The sequence below is a fragment of the Anomaloglossus baeobatrachus genome, chromosome 2, assembly GCF_048569485.1.
Source record: "Anomaloglossus baeobatrachus isolate aAnoBae1 chromosome 2, aAnoBae1.hap1, whole genome shotgun sequence".
Classification (NCBI taxonomy): domain Eukaryota; kingdom Metazoa; phylum Chordata; class Amphibia; order Anura; family Aromobatidae; genus Anomaloglossus; species Anomaloglossus baeobatrachus.
In genome coordinates, this window is record NC_134354.1 from 353,879,592 (window position 1) to 353,885,521 (window position 5,930).

The 5,930-nt window shown below is 45.7% G+C and overlaps 1 non-coding gene across 1 annotated transcript; it reads left to right on the forward strand.

Moving 5' to 3' along the window:
• Positions 1-295: 295 nt before the first annotated feature.
• TRNAV-UAC (transfer RNA valine (anticodon UAC)) lies at positions 296-368 on the forward strand. The gene has a single exon. It is a non-coding gene; the product is annotated as a tRNA-Val (tRNA).
• Positions 369-5,930: the final 5,562 nt, after the last annotated feature.

Consider the following 5,930-nt stretch of genomic DNA (forward strand, 5'->3'; position numbering starts at 1 on the left):
TCACAATTCTGCTCTGCTAGCCAATACACAGTAACTTTCCATCAGGTTTCATAGTGTAGTGGTCATCACGTCTGCTTAACACGCAGAAGGTCCTGTGTTCAATCCCCAGTAAAACCACTCTGTTCTTGGTGTTGAAATAATACCCAATTAAACTACAATATATGAAGTTCTTGGCTTTGTTGCCGAATGATGGGATGATTTGGCTTCCATCACCAACAGAGCTACAAATTTGGTTTTTTTTTTCCCTGGCGGTCAAAACTCGTCTTTAATTGCCATTACTTTGCAGGCTTTCAAAGGTTTCATAGTGTAGTGGAAATCACGTCTGCTTTACACGCAGAAGGTCCTGGGTTCAATCCCCAGTGAAACCTATGTGTTCTTGGTGTTGAAATAATACCCTACCAACCTGCAATATATAAAGTTCTTGGCTTTGTTGCCGAATGATGGGATGATTTGGCTTCCATCACCAACAGAGCTACGAATTTGTTTTTTTCCCCCTGGCGGTCAAAACTCGTCTCTAATTGCCATTACTTTGCAGGATTTCAAAGATTTCATAGTGTAGTGGTCATCACGTATGCTTCACACGCAGAAAGTCCTGGGTTCAATCCCCAGTGAAACCAATCTGTTTTTGGTGTTGAAGTAATTTCCTATCGACTTGTAATATGTGAAATTCTTGGTTTCGTTGCCAAATGACAATACATTTTGGCTTCCATCACAAAGAGAACTACGATTTTGGGTTTCTTTTTTATTGACCATTTTAGCAGAAAACATAATCCCATATTATAAAAATCCTATTTGTTTTAAAATATATAGTTCCCATAAATACAAAAGCAAACGACTAAACTATGTAGAAAAAAGTAACACATTCAATGTAAACTTCAATTTAAGCAAAATCCCTTTTTAGGAATAAAACTGGTAAAATATATAATAAAAATTGTAAATGTTTCATTAACCAAAAATACTTTCCTTCAGCAATAAAAAGGCCCCGTTAGTCACAATTCTGCTCTGCTAGCCAATACACAGTAACTTTCCATCAGGTTTCATAGTGTAGTGGTCATCACGTCTGCTTAACACTAGAGTTGAGCGCGGTTCAATTGATTTTGGGGGTGTTCTAGATCGAACTAGAACTCGAGCTTTTTGCTAAAATTCGATAGTTCTAGATACGTTCGAGAACGGTTCTAGCAGCAAAAAGCAAGGCTTTTTACAGCTACAGTGAGCAGGAGCCATCGCTGGCAGCCTGCCAGAAGCTGGTAACCAAGATAAACATCGGGTATCCAACCAAAGCGCTTTGGTTATTAACCTGATGTTTATCCTAGTTACGTGCAGGAAGCCCACACTTCCCCGCTCAGCTCACTCCGCCCCCTCCTGCCCGCGGCATGTACACACACACACACACACACACACACGGTCCCGCTCGGCTTACCTGCGGTCGGCCCAAGGGCAGCAGTCCTTGGCACTGGAAACTGTGGCTGCCGGCCCTTTAAGGCCCGCAGACCACAGCGTTCACTGTGTTCTCCTGCATTGAGCATCATCTGTGGGCGGAGCTACCGCCCGGCGTCCTGCTCGGTCGCACAGATGAAGGAGTCACAGTGCCTGCCAGCGACCCCCAGCACATCGCTTCCCTCCGGCGCTGTGTGGGCCCCATCTGCACCGTGAGCTGATCAGTATGTGGGACATCACTCCCTCCCCGCCCCTCCCTGCCCCCCGTGCGTGTGTGGGCCCCGCAGAGCCGTGTGTGACCCCCGGAGCCACGTGTGTGGGCCCCGCAGAGTAAGGTGTGTGTTTGTATGTATGCATGCAGCAGAGCAGTATGCGTGTCTATATGTATGTATATATGCAGCAGAGCAGTATGCGTGTCTGTATGTATGTATGTATATATGCAGCAGAGCAGTATGCGTGTCTGTATGTATGTATATATGCAGCAGAGCAGTATGCGTGTCTGTATGTATGTATATATGCAGCAGAGCAGTATGCGTGTCTGTATGTATCTATGTATATATGTAGCAGAGTAGTATGCGTGTCTGTATGTATGTATAAATATATGCAGCAAAGCAATATGCGTGTCTGTCTGTATGTATGCATGTATGTATGCAGCAGAGCAGTATACGTATCTGTATGTATGTATATATGTAGCAGAGTAGTATGCGTGTCTGTCTGTATATATATATGCAGCAGAGCAATATGCGTGTCTGTCTGTATGTATGCATGTATGTATGCAGCAGAGCAGTATACGTGTATGTATGTATATATGCAGCAGAGCAATATGCGTGTCTGTCTGTATGTATGCATGTATGTATGCAGCAGAGCAGTATACGTGTCTGTATGTATGTATGTATATATGCAGCAGAGCAGTATGCGTGTCTGTATGTATGTATGTATATATGCAGCAGAGCAGTATGCGTGTCTGTATGTATGTATGTATATATGCAGCAGAGCAGTATGCGTGTATGTATGTATATATGCAGCAGAGCAGTATGTGTGTCTGTAAGTATGTATGTATGTATGCAGCAGAGCAATATGCGTGTCTGTCTGTATGTATGCATGTATGTATGCAGCAGAGCAGTATGCGTGTCTGTATGTATGCATGTATGTATGCAGCAAAGCAGTATACGTGTCTGTATGTATGTATGTATATATGCAGCAGAGCAGTATGCGTGTCTGTATGTATGTATGTATATATGCAGCAGAGCAGTATGCGTGTATGTATGTATATATGCAGCAGAGCAGTATGCGTGTCTGTATGTATGTATGTATATATGCAGCAGAGCAGTATGCGTGTATGTATGTATATATGTAGCAGAGAAGTATGCGTGTCTGTATGTATATATATGCAGCAGAGCAATATGCGTGTCTGTCTGTATGTATGCATGTATGTATGCAGCAGAGCAGTATACGTGTCTGTATGTATGTATATATGTAGCAGAGTAGTATGTGTGTCTGTATGTATATATATATATGCAGCAGAGCAATATGCGTGTCTGTCTGTATGTATGCATGTATGTATGCAGCAGAGCAGTATGCGTGTCTGTATGTATGCATGTATGTATGCATCAGAGCAGTATGCGTGTCTGTATGTATGCATGTATGTATGCAGCAGAGCAGTATACGTGTCTGTATGTATGTATGTATATATGCAGCAGAGCAGTATTCGTGTCTGTATGTATTGCATCATTTGTCCAACTCTAGAGCCACCATTACGTAGGATTTACACCTAATAACTGCAAACACCACAGAGAAAACACACTGGGGATGGTGCTTAACCTCAATAATATTCTTTTATTTAATTATTCCAAATAAAATTCCATATACAAACTACACATATGTATACAATTGGGTCCAGTTTTTAATCACACTGGACTAGCTCCAATACCGCATTAATGGGTTTCAGCTAGCTGCAATAACCGTTCATGGCTTATAGTAAGCCTCTACCCAAAGAAAACTGTTACTATTTCCTCAATATCTGGTGACTTTCTCCCTTGTAGTCGGATCTCTATGAGTGTATCACCCGGAGCTTGCGGCTGCACTATGTCTCTGGGGATTACAACCGAGATCCGATCACTCTGTATAGCGATAGTAATGAGGAGTGGAGCGCAGCAAAACTGACCTGTATTTGGTTAGTAGCGGTTGTGCCGTCCTTGGTCCCGACGCGCGTTTCCCTAGTTCATCAGGGGACGTGTGCCTAGTGTGCCGTAAGATGGACTATTATATGCGGGTGCCGTGATGGATTATTCTCGTCACCTGTGTAGTGACGTCAGTGGGGTTTCCCTGTGTGACGCGTAGCCCCGCCTACTTCCGGGACTATGTGCCGATCCGGATTTCCGGCGTTTGGAGCGCACTCTGCGTGTCAGTCACCACGGTATCGCTGCCATGGAGACCGAACACGCGCATGCGCACCAAGTTTGCCGTACTAACAGAATCGGCGCCCCGACCAGCAGGAGCGGCCACGCAAAGAGGGAAACCTCACCATTCTAATTATATACAGTAATAAAGCTCAATGGTGCCAGGAGAATGGAATTCCCAATTTAATAATATTCTAATGCCTATTCTTAATTGTTACCCCAGTATTCTCCGGTTTAGCTTAATAATCAATGCCATCAATAATATCACTAATACTACCAGGGGAATGGGATCAGGGATTTAATATAATAGAGGTGTCCTGGATGTCTCAAGGCAAGCAATAATGGTATTCAATAGTGCCGGGGAAGGGGAGTTAGATGTATAGATTAACGGAAATGGGGGGGGGGGAGGGGTTGGGGGTTTATTTCTTATAGCCCTTAAATACTTTTAATTACCCACTTCTAAATAAATCTAGATTTCTTAATTCCCACAAATGAAGGGAATTTTGTTACTTACCGTAAATTCCTTTTCTTCTAGCTCCTATTGGGAGACCCAGACGATTGGGGTGTATAGCACTGCCCTCCGGAGGCCACACAAAGCAATTACACTAAAAAGTGTAAGGCCCCTCCCCTTCTGGCTATACACCCCCAGTGGGATCACTGGCTCACCAGTTTTAGTGCAAAAGCAAGAAGGAGGAAAGCCAATAACTGGTTTAAACAAATTCACTCCGAAGATACGTCGGAGAACTGAAAACCATTCAACATGAACAACATGTGTACCCGAAAAACAACCAAAAATCCCGAAGGACAACAGGGCGGGTGCTGGGTCTCCCAATAGGAGCTAGAAGAAAAGGAATTTACGGTAAGTAACAAAATTCCCTTCTTCTTCGGCGCTCCATTGGGAGACCCAGACGATTGGGACGTCCAAAAGCTGTCCCTGGGTGGGTAAAGAAATACCTCATGTTAGAGCTGCAAAGACAGCCCTCCCCTACGGGGAGGCAACTGCCGCCTGCAGGACTCTTCTACCTAGGCTGGCGTCCGCCGAAGCATAGGTATGCACCTGATAATGTTTGGTGAAAGTGTGCAGACTCGACCAGGTGGCTGCCTGGCACACCTGTTGAGCCGTAGCCTGGTGTCGTAATGCCCAGGACGCACCCACGGCTCTGGTAGAATGGGCCTTCAGCCCTGATGGAACCGGAAGCCCAGCAGAACGGTAGGCTTCAAGAATTGGTTCTTTGATCCATCGAGCCAGGGTGGCTTTGGAAGCCTGCGACCCTTTGCGCTTACCAGCGACAAGGACAAAGAGTGCATCCGAGCGGCGCAGGGGCGCCGTGCGGGAAATGTAGATTCTGAGTGCTCTCACCAGATCCAACAAATGTAAATCCTTTTCATACCGATGAACTGCATGCGGATAAAAGGAAGGCAAGGAGATATCCTGATTAAGATGAAAAGAGGATACCACCTTAGGGAGAAACTCCTGAATGGGGCGCAGCACTACCTTGTCCTGGTGGAACACCAGGAAAGGAGCCTTGGATGACAGCGCTGCTAGTTCGGACACTCTCCGAAGAGACGTGACCGCTACCAGAAAGGCCACTTTCTGTGAGAGTCGAGAAAGTGACACATCCCTCAGAGGCTCGAAGGGCGGCTTCTGGAGAGCAACAAGGACCTTGTTTAGATCCCACGGATCTAACGGCCGCCTGTACGGAGGTACAATATGACAAACCCCCTGCAGGAACGTGCGCACCTGAGAAAGTCGTGTTAGACGCTTCTGAAAAAACACGGATAGTGCCGAGACTTGCCCTTTAAGGGAGCCGAGCGACAAGCCCTTTTCCAACCCAGATTGCAGGAAGGAAAGAAAAACAGGTAACGCGAATGGCCAGGGAGATACTCCTTGTGCAGAGCACCAGGATAAGAAAATCTTCCACGTTCTGTGGTAGATCTTAGCAGAAGTGGACTTCCTAGCCTGTCTCATGGTGGCCACGACCCCTTGGGATAATCCTGAAGACGCTAGGATCCAGGACTCAATGGCCACACAGTCAGGTTCAGGGCCGCAGAATTCCGATGGAAAAACGGCCCTTGGGACAGTAAGTCTGGACG